Source organism: Arachis ipaensis, chromosome B7 (assembly GCF_059453495.1).
Source record: "Arachis ipaensis isolate K30076 ecotype BB chromosome B7, ASM5945349v1, whole genome shotgun sequence".
NCBI classification, from domain to species: domain Eukaryota; kingdom Viridiplantae; phylum Streptophyta; class Magnoliopsida; order Fabales; family Fabaceae; genus Arachis; species Arachis ipaensis.
The window spans coordinates 130,078,368-130,090,551 of NC_142442.1; positions in this window are offsets into that span (position 1 = coordinate 130,078,368).

A 12,184-nucleotide genomic window follows, 5' to 3' on the forward strand; every position below is an offset into this window, starting at 1 on the left:
TCAGCTGTGAATGTAGTGCAGCATATAGTATATATAAGTTCAGCTAGCTTATAATTGTAAATGATGATTCTGATTTTCAATTAAACATAAGTCTAGTAATTCATTTTAATTCATTCTTTCTTTTTTTTTTTTATTCTCTCTTCATTTATCATACTCTAATAGTTCAAAATTTCTCACACAACCATAATGATTTTTTCAATCCATAACTTAGTTTACTTATAATGCAAGCAAGTGATAATTCCTTTAATATTAGTTAATACTTTAGGTTAATTTTTTTATATTATTAGAATTTAAATTTTAAAAATTTAAGATTTAGAATTTAATATAAAAATATATTTATTGATCAAAGATCGATAAAAAATAATAAATTTTATTAATCATATACCATTACTTTTATATTCAACTTATGGGACATGTTCGACTAAGTTTTACTTTTTTTTCAAGTTTTTTTTTTTGTTTTAAATGTTTGGAGATATAAATTGTAATTTAACAAATTAAATTAGAAATGCATGAAAGGAAAATCTTCGTTTTGACGAAAGTGCTGATGAGGCCATAAAAGTATATATGAACTCTCAAATGCTTTAAAAAAAATAAATAAAAGAATACAAGGTCCCCACTCACATCTCATAAAAAATCTCCACGTGGTAATATCCATAGGCATTGACGTTTACGTCTTCAAATATTTTTTTGAAAGATACGTCCTCAAATATTACCAACCACATGCACACTAAAGTAAGGTTCCATATTACGTTAGTTTTTTGTGCTTTCTCATCGTGCGTGGTAACAACTCAATTCCATTGTTAATTTTTTACTTCATTCATGTCATCATGTGTATTTATAGAAGTACACAAAAAGAACATGGTTACCTTCTCAATAATTGTATATAAGCTAAGGTCGTGAGAATCGAACCGGTCAATAAATCAGTAGAGTGACTGATTCATTGGTTTAGTAATTTGGTTGGAATTCAATTGAGGTTTAATCGGTTTATATTTAAATATTAAATAAAATTATTAAAAATTAAATATATAATTTTAAATATTTAAAAAATATCATCAATCATCAATAAAATTATTTTAGAAAATTTAACAAAACACTATCAACTATCATCCATCAAAATTTAACAAAACCATTCACCACAAGTTCCATACTAATTGGACCAGGACAAACCACAAATATTTTAGTCCATGTCAACAACGTTCCAAGTAGGTACTTCATGGCCGCAAGAGTCTTCATGGATGCTCCAATTTCAGTTGACAACAAAACCACCATAACTACATTCCAATACAAAGGCATCTCAAACATTGTGAGCCCTTCTCTTCCTCAACTTCCTGCTAGAAATGACTCAGCTTTTACACTGAGTCTCAACAAAAAATTCAGAAGCCTAAACTCTTATCAATACCCAGTTCTTGTTCCTCACAAAGTTGATAAAAACCCTTCTACACTATTAGTTTAGGCATGAATCCTTGCCTCACGTGTGTTAATGGAACAAGACTAGTTACTTCATTGAACAATGTCTCATTTGTGATGCCATAAACTGCACTTCTTCAAGTTCACTATTTAAACCTCAAGTTCGTTTTCAAAATTGCTTTTCCTGATAGACCTTCAAAACCTTTCAACTATACCAGTGCGCTGCTAACGGCAAATCTTGCCACCTTAACAAGGACACGGCTTAGATTTTAGATTTCAGTAACTCAATAAAATTAACTAAATAAGCAATTATAAATTGAAGCAGACATATATTTGAATCATTAAAAAATAAAAACTCAAAATCATGAAAATTAACAAAAGAAAAAAGATGAAGCAAAGATACCGACAATAGAGGAACCAAACTGAATCATTAAAAAACAGAAACTCAAAATCATAGAAATTAACAAAAGAAAAAAGTTGAAGCAAAGCTACCAATGATATGGGAACCAAACTGACGTCGACGGAGGAACGAAACAGGCGGATAGGAAGGAATGAAACTCAACTACCGGCAAGGAATCCAACCGACCGCGCTTCGATTTGCAACTCCACGACGATAAAGATGAAGACAATGTAGAGAAGACGGCCACGAGCGTCGACCTACATGTCCAAAGGTAACTACGTGGAGGAGAAAATGATGGACGGCTAAGAGCTTCAAGCTGACCCTCTGTCTGTTACTGCCGGCAGTGAAGCACCCTCTGGCTGACGACAAGAGTTTGGCGACGGCGGAAGGGATAGCTGCTGAGAGAGAGGGGGAACCGGAAAAATACTATTTATATGATCCATATTCTTTTTTTTAAATTATAATTTTAAAAGCAGTTAAAAAACCGGTCAGTTCTACCGGTTCGCCAATTTACTACCAGTTCAATCGATTTTTTCACCGATTTTTTGTCAGTCGGTTTTTCACATCAACCGGATCGGCTAAAAGATCGGTTCCTAATTAATCCGATCAAACTGGAGTGTAAACGAGATATGGCAAGTCAAATTGACACGTGTATATCTCGTTTACAGTGTAAACGAGATACATGTATTTTTTTAAAAAAATTGAAAATAATAAAAAATATTAATAATATCAATAATCCAAACTTTTGGCATCTAATTAGTACATAAAAAGATTGATAGGAGAGATTAAAATGAATATGTTTGATCAATTTTAGTCCATTTTAAATGGTAGGGATTAACACGTTTAATTGAAACCATTAAATTTTCCACTGTTAATACGGTTCTAACTAGCCACTGTTTGAAAATTTAAAATATAATTTAAATACAAGTGATTTAAACTCTATTGGTATATAATATAAAATCTTTTTTATTTAAGGTTTAATTACTCTGCTGATCCATATAGTTTCGCAAAATTTTCAATTAGATCCCTGTACTTTTTTTTTCTTTTAATTGAGTCCTTGCACCAAATTTTTTTTAATTGGGTCCCTACACTTTTTTTTTCTTTTATTTAGGTCTATGTACCAATTCTTTTTTTTAGTTAGATCCCTATAAAATTAAGCCAATTACTACTAAGAGGGACTTAATTGGAAAAAAAATTTAGTGCAGGGACCCAATTAAAAAGAAAAAAGTATAGGGACCTAATTAAAAATTTTACGAAACTATAGGGACCAACAGAGTAATTAAACCTTATTTAAATTATATTTTAAATTTTTATATACTCCCATGCAACAAATAAAATTTATATATACTTCCATACAAAAAAAAAGCAGGTGAATATGGAAGAAAACAAATGTGCTACCCACTATTAATAATGAGTAGTTACAAATATATTTACAGCACACTATTAATAATGGACAGTTACAAATATATTTTTAATTATACATTATTAATATATTTATTTCTTCCATATTCTCGTACTCATTTATTATACGGGAGTACATATAAATTTTATTTGTTGCATGAAAGTACATAAAAATTTAAAATATAATTTTTTATGGCTCATTCCTTCGTAATAAAATAGCAGATATTCTACCTATTTTTTATGATCAACTTTATTAAATAGAATTTTTAAATTAATTATATAATTATTTTTACTTTTAAACCATGAATGTTTTAAAATATATTACAAAATATTTGAATGAATTTATTTTTAATATACTAATAATATAAAAATAATTATACAGTTATCTAAAAATTAGAAGTTATCTCTCACGTTATCTCTCACTATTCACGTGAGAGATAAATGTTTCAATTTTTTTTTCACTATCTCATCAATCTCTCTTAACAATTGGCAAACGGTTATTTTTATTTTTCAAATTTAAATAAATCTAATTGGATTATAATTTAATTTAAAATTTTTAAAAATGAATATGTTTGATCAATTAGTAATAAAAAAGAGTACATAAAAAATTTTAGTTTAAATTATGATCCAATTGGATTTATTTAAATTTTAGTTTAATATTATTGATAATATTTTTTATTATTTTCAATTTTTTTTAATAAAAATACATGTATCTCGTGTATACTGAGTGTAAACGAGATATACACGTGTCAATTTGACTTGTCATATCTCGTTTACACTGTAAACAAGATATGACAAGAGAATTTAAATTGATAAATTCTCGTAAAAATATTTATTTCGGTAAATATTACATTTATTTTATTTATTAAAATAAAAAATTCAATGGCTACTAGTACTAGCTACGATTCTATCAACAGTATTATTTATGGTAGATTATTTAATAAAAAAATTTGAAAAATAATGACAAGAGTAACAAGTAAAGATGGTTTGCGAGTGCTGTTGCAAGATCACAGACACTTGGACGATAACTGCGAAGGTAGTATATATAGAGAAGTTTTTGAGAGTTTATAATGAAAAGATAATAACGAAATCTCTTAATGAAATTTATTAATTTATTAAAATTTATTACTATCAGTTTAAAAAATTGACAAATTCTAGGTACTAATGGGTAATGCATTCTTATTGTACATTTATAACTTGAAAATATTAGAATTATCATAAAAATTCGTATTATTTTAATCTCCTGATAAATAATTTTATAATTACGTTAATCATATACTTTTGTATACTAATATTGATATAGTATTGTTTCAAGTATATATTTTGTAGACATCAAAGAATAGTGTTGAGTTGTTATTTAGTGGGTTTAAACTATTTATTGTTTATTGGGGAACTTTCTGCATTAAAATTCTCTAATAATTTGTTGTTCGTTTTTAGCTAATTTTGATATATTCTTACACATATAATAATTTGTTGGTGGATTTAGATATTACTAGATTATTTATGGTCATATATATATATATATATATATATGATTTATTGAAGAAAGTAGATTACTAAAACCGGTTAATAACTATTTTAGAGTTAATACAATTAATACTAAATTAAGAAAAAACAAATAATACATAACTCATTACTTTTTTATTAGTCAAATTATTATAATACAAATTAATTTTAATAAAACAACTTAAAATTATAATTTCAATTTTATGATGTGTATGGTATGGGTAATTACACTTATTTATTTATGTATTCAGATATTCTGTATTTATTAGAATTCATTAATACTCTTCTTTTATATTAATATTTTTTTTGGTGACTGAAATAAATTAAACAAAGAAAAATAAAACAAACAAAACAAGGAACTGCTTAAATAGAATGACAGTTCCGTTTAAGACTACTCTTAAATTCCTCCCAAGGTGAAAGAAGCTCCACATGTGAAAGTTGTAACTTCATTGCCATCTTTGCCATAGTATCTGCCATCGTGTTTGCATCTCTCATAATCAAACAAAAGTCAACACGCCAATTCCAATGTATGATATCTCTTATTTTGAGCACCAATGGATCAATAAGTCCAAAACCATCTTGAGTAACAAGATTAAATGCTTCCACACAATCTGTCTCACAAATAACATCTCGTTGACCCACATCCCAAGCTAAGAGATATCCTCTCCAAATGGCAAATAATTCTCCTTGAAGAATACTATTACTCTCAATCATTTCCAAACACCCCATTTGCCAACTCCCATTACAATCTCTAATAACACAAGCAAAACTAACACTATCACCCGAACCAAAATAACTAGCATCACAATTAATCTTAAAAGTACCAATGGATGGGGGATTCCAAAAACCCATTTAGAGTAGAGGGAAGGGACATACGTTGTAATTCAAAAATATTCCTAAGCTCCTTTTCTGAAGATAATGCCAGACAAATCACTTTTTTCGGAGGCCAAGTTTTATGAGGATTAAAGATGTCATTATTCCTTGCTCGCCATATCCACCAAAGTCCCGAAAAGAACTTGAACGGATGCTCTCTGCTATGATACAAGAACCAGTTCTTCAAATCCAAAGGATGACAAGAAATATCCAACCTATGTCAGACAAGCTGAGCTTTTGGACAATCCCGAATACAATGTAAAACCGATTCCTGGCTAGAAAGATATCTTGGACACCTATCTGATGACAACATCCCTCTTCTAAAGCGAAAACTTGCAGTAGAAAGAGCTTCCTTAAGACACAACCAAGCCAAAAACTTATGCTTTTTCGGAACAAGCGGACGCCAAAGCCAAAGCCAATTCTCCCGCTCCTTCCAACCAAATAGCTGCTTACACAATCACAAGTAACCATTGCGTGAGTCATAGACTTTGGCAGCAGACCCACACCAATACTAACCCACTTTCGGACCTGCTTGTTCATCTGGATTGTAAGAGAAAATATTACCTTTTAGATTTTGAGATAAAGAAGAATAAAGTGTATCCAAATGCCACCTACCAACCGACCAAATATCCTGTATCCGGAGATTCGAATTAGAAATGTGAACATAATCCATCTCATTAGATAACCGTCCTTCTCTCCTCCAGCTAGAAAACCAAAAATTCTGGTTCAAATCTCTAATACACCAAGCAAATCCATCCTTCAACACTTTCCAAGCCTTGCAAAGACACCTCCAAATGGGAGAGTCCTTGTTCTTAGGATAACTAAAACAGTCATATAGAGATGATCAGTATTTGGCATCCAACAATTGGACCTATAGCTTGTTTGGCTGCTGGAAAAAAGTCCAAACTAGCTTTCCAAGAAGAGCAATATTTACACAATAAGGATCTCTAACCCCCAAACCTCCATATTTTTTTAGAGTAACCAGTATCTTCCAACTAACGAGATTCAATCCTCTTCCATCAACTTGTCCTTTCCAAAGAAAATTGCTCATCATAGACTCCAATTTACTAATGATTCCTTTGGAAAAAATAGAGACTTGCATCTGGTATGTGGGAATAGCGGCTGCAACAGAATTAACCAAGCAGAGTCTACCAGCTCGATTGAGTAAATTCCCTTTCCAGCTTGCTAGCCTACTCCGAATCTTATCCAGGACACTATTGAAAGCTGAACGAGTAACCCTAGAATGGCTAAGGGAACTCCAAGATACCTGCCCAAATCCTGGACAAATCTGATAGAGGATACCCCAGTGAAAACTTCTTTCCTTGTTGCAGAGACATTCTTGGAGCAAAACGCTTTAGACTTCTCCACATTAATCTTCATCACAGATGCTTTGCAAAAAGTCTCTAAAACTAACATCACATTTTGCACTTGTCTCTTTGTAGCTTTACAGAATAGAAGCAAGTCATCCGCAAATATTAAGTGGGATATTCTTGGTCCCCCTCTAGAAATAGCAACTGGCTCCCACAAGCCCAAATCAACCTGATGACTAATAAAGCATGCCAATCACTCTATACACAGCACAAAAAGATAGGGTGACATAGGGTCTCCTTGTCTAAGACCTCGACTAGGAGTAAAGTCATTCAGACGATTTCCATTCCAAAGAATAGATAAGGAAGAAGCAGTGACACAATTCATAATCAAATTAATTGTAGGAATAGGAAAACCAAAGCTCTTTAGGGTATGAGCTAAAAATCTCCAATCAACTCTGTCATAAGCTTTTTTCAGATCAATCTTGAAGGCCAGTGTGCCTTTCTTTGATTTAGTCTTCTTCATAAAGTAGAGAACTTCTTGAGCAATAATGATATTGTCAGGAGTTTCTCGTCCCAGAATAAATCCTCCTTGAAGCGGGTCAATAATCTCCGCAAGATGAGGACGAAGCCTATTAACAAGGACCTTCGTGATGATCTTGTAAACTACATTGCAGAGACTAATTGGTCTGAAATCTTTCATAGATACCGGTGATTCAACCTTTGGAATAAGAACCAGTAAAGTCTCCAACATTCTCGGATCAAGAGTAACACCGGAGAATGCCTGCTTAACCATCTTCCAAACATCAAGACCAATGATCTCCCAATATTCTTTGAAGAAGAAAGCTTGAAACCCATCAGGACCCGGAGCTTTAAAAGAATTCATGTAGCTGTTCTGACTTCCTCCATAGTAACTGGTGCCGTAAGATTATTGCAAGCTTCCACATTCAGAGAAGGAAGAGGCACATCACCAAGGCAACCCAAATCAACCTCATCCAAATGACAGAATAAGCTTTTATAGAAAGACTCTGCTTCTTGACTCAGAACCTCTGGATCAGTTTTCCACACTCCATCCTTGAGAAAAAGGCCATGAATCTTATTATGCTTCCTTCGCGCAAGAGTTTGAATATGAAAGAATCTTGTATTCCTATCCCCGAACCTTACCCACTGCTCTCTGGACTTTTGGAACCAGAGGAGCTCTTCTTGCACTAGAGTATTATTATAATCATCAAGTAACTGTTGTTCTTTCTGACGCAAATAAATACTATCCACCATTTCCAACCGCTTTTGTAAATAATTAATCTGCTGCTCTAAAGAGTTAAACTCTAGTGAATTCTTCTGTACTTCCGAAAGCTTGCCATGAATCCCTCTATTACCAGACCACCATGACTGATTCACAATATCCCTATACTCAGGATGAGTAGCCTAAGCAGCAACAAATCAGAAAGGTCGATTCCCTTTAGGCTGAGGACGACCTTTACAACGCACCAAAATAGGGCAATGATTAGATTGAAGCCTATTTAAAACTTCTGCATAAGCCTCTGGAAAGATAGATAACCAACTACTATTTATACAGACTCGATCAAGTTTTTTTGCCATGTCAACATAATTTTTTACCCTTCTGTACCAAGAAAATTGCCTCCCAATAGTCTTCAGATCAAACAAACCACTATCCCCTAATGAAGTAGCAAACATGTCTGCTCTTTGATGAGAAAATTGACAGCCCTTAGATTCATGAAAAAATTTGACTTCATTAAAATCACCAAGAACAATCCAAGGTCCTTGAAAACCCATGGATTGTGCAATAAGATAATCCCAAAGGAGGACCCTTTTATTAAATTGAGGACTGCCATAAATACCACTACACCTCCAAATTAAATTATCAAATTGAACCTCAACAGTAACACCCTGATCAAAAGCATCAATGAACTTACAACAAACACCCTTCATAGAGGATAGAAACCAAATACCTCCCTTATGCTCCTCTGCTTCTACTATACCAACAGAGTGATACCCCAACCTTTCCCAAAACAATTTTAAATGCTGAAAAGGGGAGTGAGTTTCAACCACAATAAAGAAAACAGGTCTAAATTTTCTAACAAGTTCCTTACAATGCACCCGGGCTAACTTATTAGAAGCACCCATAATATTCCAAACAATCATATTTAAACTATCCATAAATAATAGGGACAGAATAAATAAGAACATAAACTCTAAACAGATTACCAACCTCAATAGGTGATTTGTCCTGCGGTACTGGCACACTCTGATCCTCAATAATTACCACCTTCGGACCCCGTAACACTGCACCTGCCATACTTCCATCTACTAAGGTTTTCTCCGTTGTACCACCATTTTTATCAACTGGCGAGTTCTGCAGGGAGGAAGGCCGATGACGCTTCCGTAGAGAAATTCCATGACGTGCAGGAGTTTTGCGCGATGGAGATGGCACAATTTCATGTTTTTCTCACTTTCCCATCCTAATGCCAATTGATTTACCTCCATCACCATGCAAATTGGGCCTTGGAACCCTTCTCGAACCATACTTGTGCTGCTTTCCATTTTGGTCCTTCAAACCTAATGACTGGCCATTGTGAATTTTCCCTTACGCAGCACTTGTTGTCAGCCCTCTCCATCATCCATGCATGCCTCATTAACATGACCATCAGGCACGTGAGGAGCCAATGATTCTGTAACCACATCCTTCCCTTTAACAACTCCTAATTTCTCACCCAAATTACGAGAATTCTCACCCAAATCACGAGCTTCTAATCCAGCCTCTTTATGAAGCTCATGATTGCTGAGTGGCACTAGTGTCGGAGCTTCATTATTTTTCCATCACCAAAGGAATTTATGTTTCCTTCCAAGGACTCCTTCTCCATGCACAACGATTTATCATGCCCATACCGTGCACAAGTAGCACAAATCAACTCTAAACTCGTACTCCACTTCATGAGTCACACCCTCCACTATAATATATTTGATTACAGGCAACCCAAGATTAATTTGAACACAAGCTCGGGCATATTTTCCTCTTTCTGCAAGCTTAGTAGCCAAATCTACTTTCACCAGAACCCCTATTGCAGAAGCAATTCGCAGCATTGCTTGTTCCTGGTAGCACCAAATTGGAAGTCTCGAGACTCGAATCCATACCAGCGTTGATCCAAAGGATTTTTCGCATGGCCTAAAATCCACATCCCATGGCTTTACTGCAACATAGTGACCGTCTATCAACCACGGACCACCAAGAATGACTTTCTCACGATCCGCAGCAACATCAAATTTAACCAAAAAATACCCAAACCCCACATCCAACAAATCAAACCCTCCTTTAATGCGTCATACTATCCGAAGCTTATGCATGAGAGCCGTATAGCAATAATTCTTATCCAGCACCTTGATCACGATGGCTTCCTATTTATATAAAATCTAATAGTTTATATAAATATGACATATTTAATACACACAAAATTATTATGCTCGTTTTAGATATACTTATAAATAACAACTTGGATAGATCCAATAATTTAATTGTAATCTACATAACTACTTGCCAACACCATAAAGAAATCTTAAAGCAAATTAAGAAATTAGAGAAGCTTTTGACAACACTAATTTGATGATGAACTCTGGCGATTGGCGAGACTATATGGCTAATGGCAAATATGTAAGTCTCATAAATCATATTTTGGGGTTCGAATTTTAATGGAGACCGTGATTTAAGAAGTTTTATATAGAATGTGTGAGTGGTATGACAAAAAAAATTATTTTAACTGTTAATGAAACAGTAAAAAAAAAATTAAATATTTTTATGAATATTTTCTTAATTCATTTTTAACTAGTATTAAATCCGTATAATATTATGTTTTATATTTTAATTAGAGATGTTAAATCAAAAATAATATTTTATAATTATAAATTTTTTAAGTTTAGTATAACACTATCATCGTCATTATATAATAAACATACTGAATATATTTTATCTTTATTAAAGTAAAATGCAAATATAATAGTTTGAAATTTATAATATTCTTGAACCATAAGAAAAAAGACCTGAAAATATAAGAACATATATAATTGTAATATTAGCATGTCACTTTTATACTAAACTTTATATCAAAAGGCTAATGAAAATTTATCGACAAGACAACAACCTAGTATTTTACTAACCTCATTAGAAAAGCAATTGGCATATGATGTTGTGCTCCCTGTTACACATTTCATTTCAAGTCTGAAAGTATAGTTATAGATAGATTAGTTATATCTATAGTAAATATTTGTACAAAAGTGTTATTAAAATGAATATACTAATTTTTTTTACCTAAATATTATTAAAAACTTATTTGAACACGATATTTGTTGTTAATGACTTTGGATTGCCGTCTTTGTCCAAAACTAGAACCTTGAGGCCACTACGACTCTTAACTCTTAACAAAGCAACGTAAAGTTGTCTATGGGTGAACACTGATTTTAGCAAGTAAATCCCTACATGTGATAATGATTGACCTTGACTCTTGTTGATGATCATTGCAAAGCACACTCTTAATGGAAATTATCTCTGTTGAAACTTAAATGGCAATCCTAAATCTGAAGGGATCAATTTCATTCTTGAAATGTACACTTTGTCGCCAATATTTCTATCGGTCACTGTCGTCGCTCCAATTACGTTGTTGCCAAGTTTGTTAACTATTAACTTTGTCCTGTTGCATAAACTTAAAGTCTCGTTTATGTTTTGCAGTAGTATTATAACGACTCTTAGTTTCAAAGTAAACTTGTGGTTGGGTAGTCTCGAATATTTGATATTATTTAGGAACTCTGATGTGAACCATTCTTGTTATACATTTTCATTCTCATCAGATTGACATGTTGTGTCAGAACTTAAATACTCCTTTTCCATCTCTGGGAAGATTGTTAAGATGAAATCATTTACCTTCTCGACACTTTCAAGTGTGGGTGCAAGAATTATCCTACTCTAAAAATACTTGTAATTTGACATTGATGAGCGGATATTTTATACGCTTTTTGGGGTTAATTTCATATAGTTTTTAGTGTGTTTTAGTTAGTTTTTAGTTTATTTTCAGTAGTTTCTAGGCAAAATTCATATTTCTGGACTTTACTATGAGTTTGTATGTTTTTCTGTAATTTCAGGTATTTTCTGGCTGAAATTGAGGGAGCTGAGCAGAAATCTGATTCAGGCTAAAAAAGGACTGCTGATGCTGTTGGATTCTGACCTCCCTGCACTCGGAATAGATTTTCTAGAGCTACAGGACTCCAAATGGCGCGCTTTCAA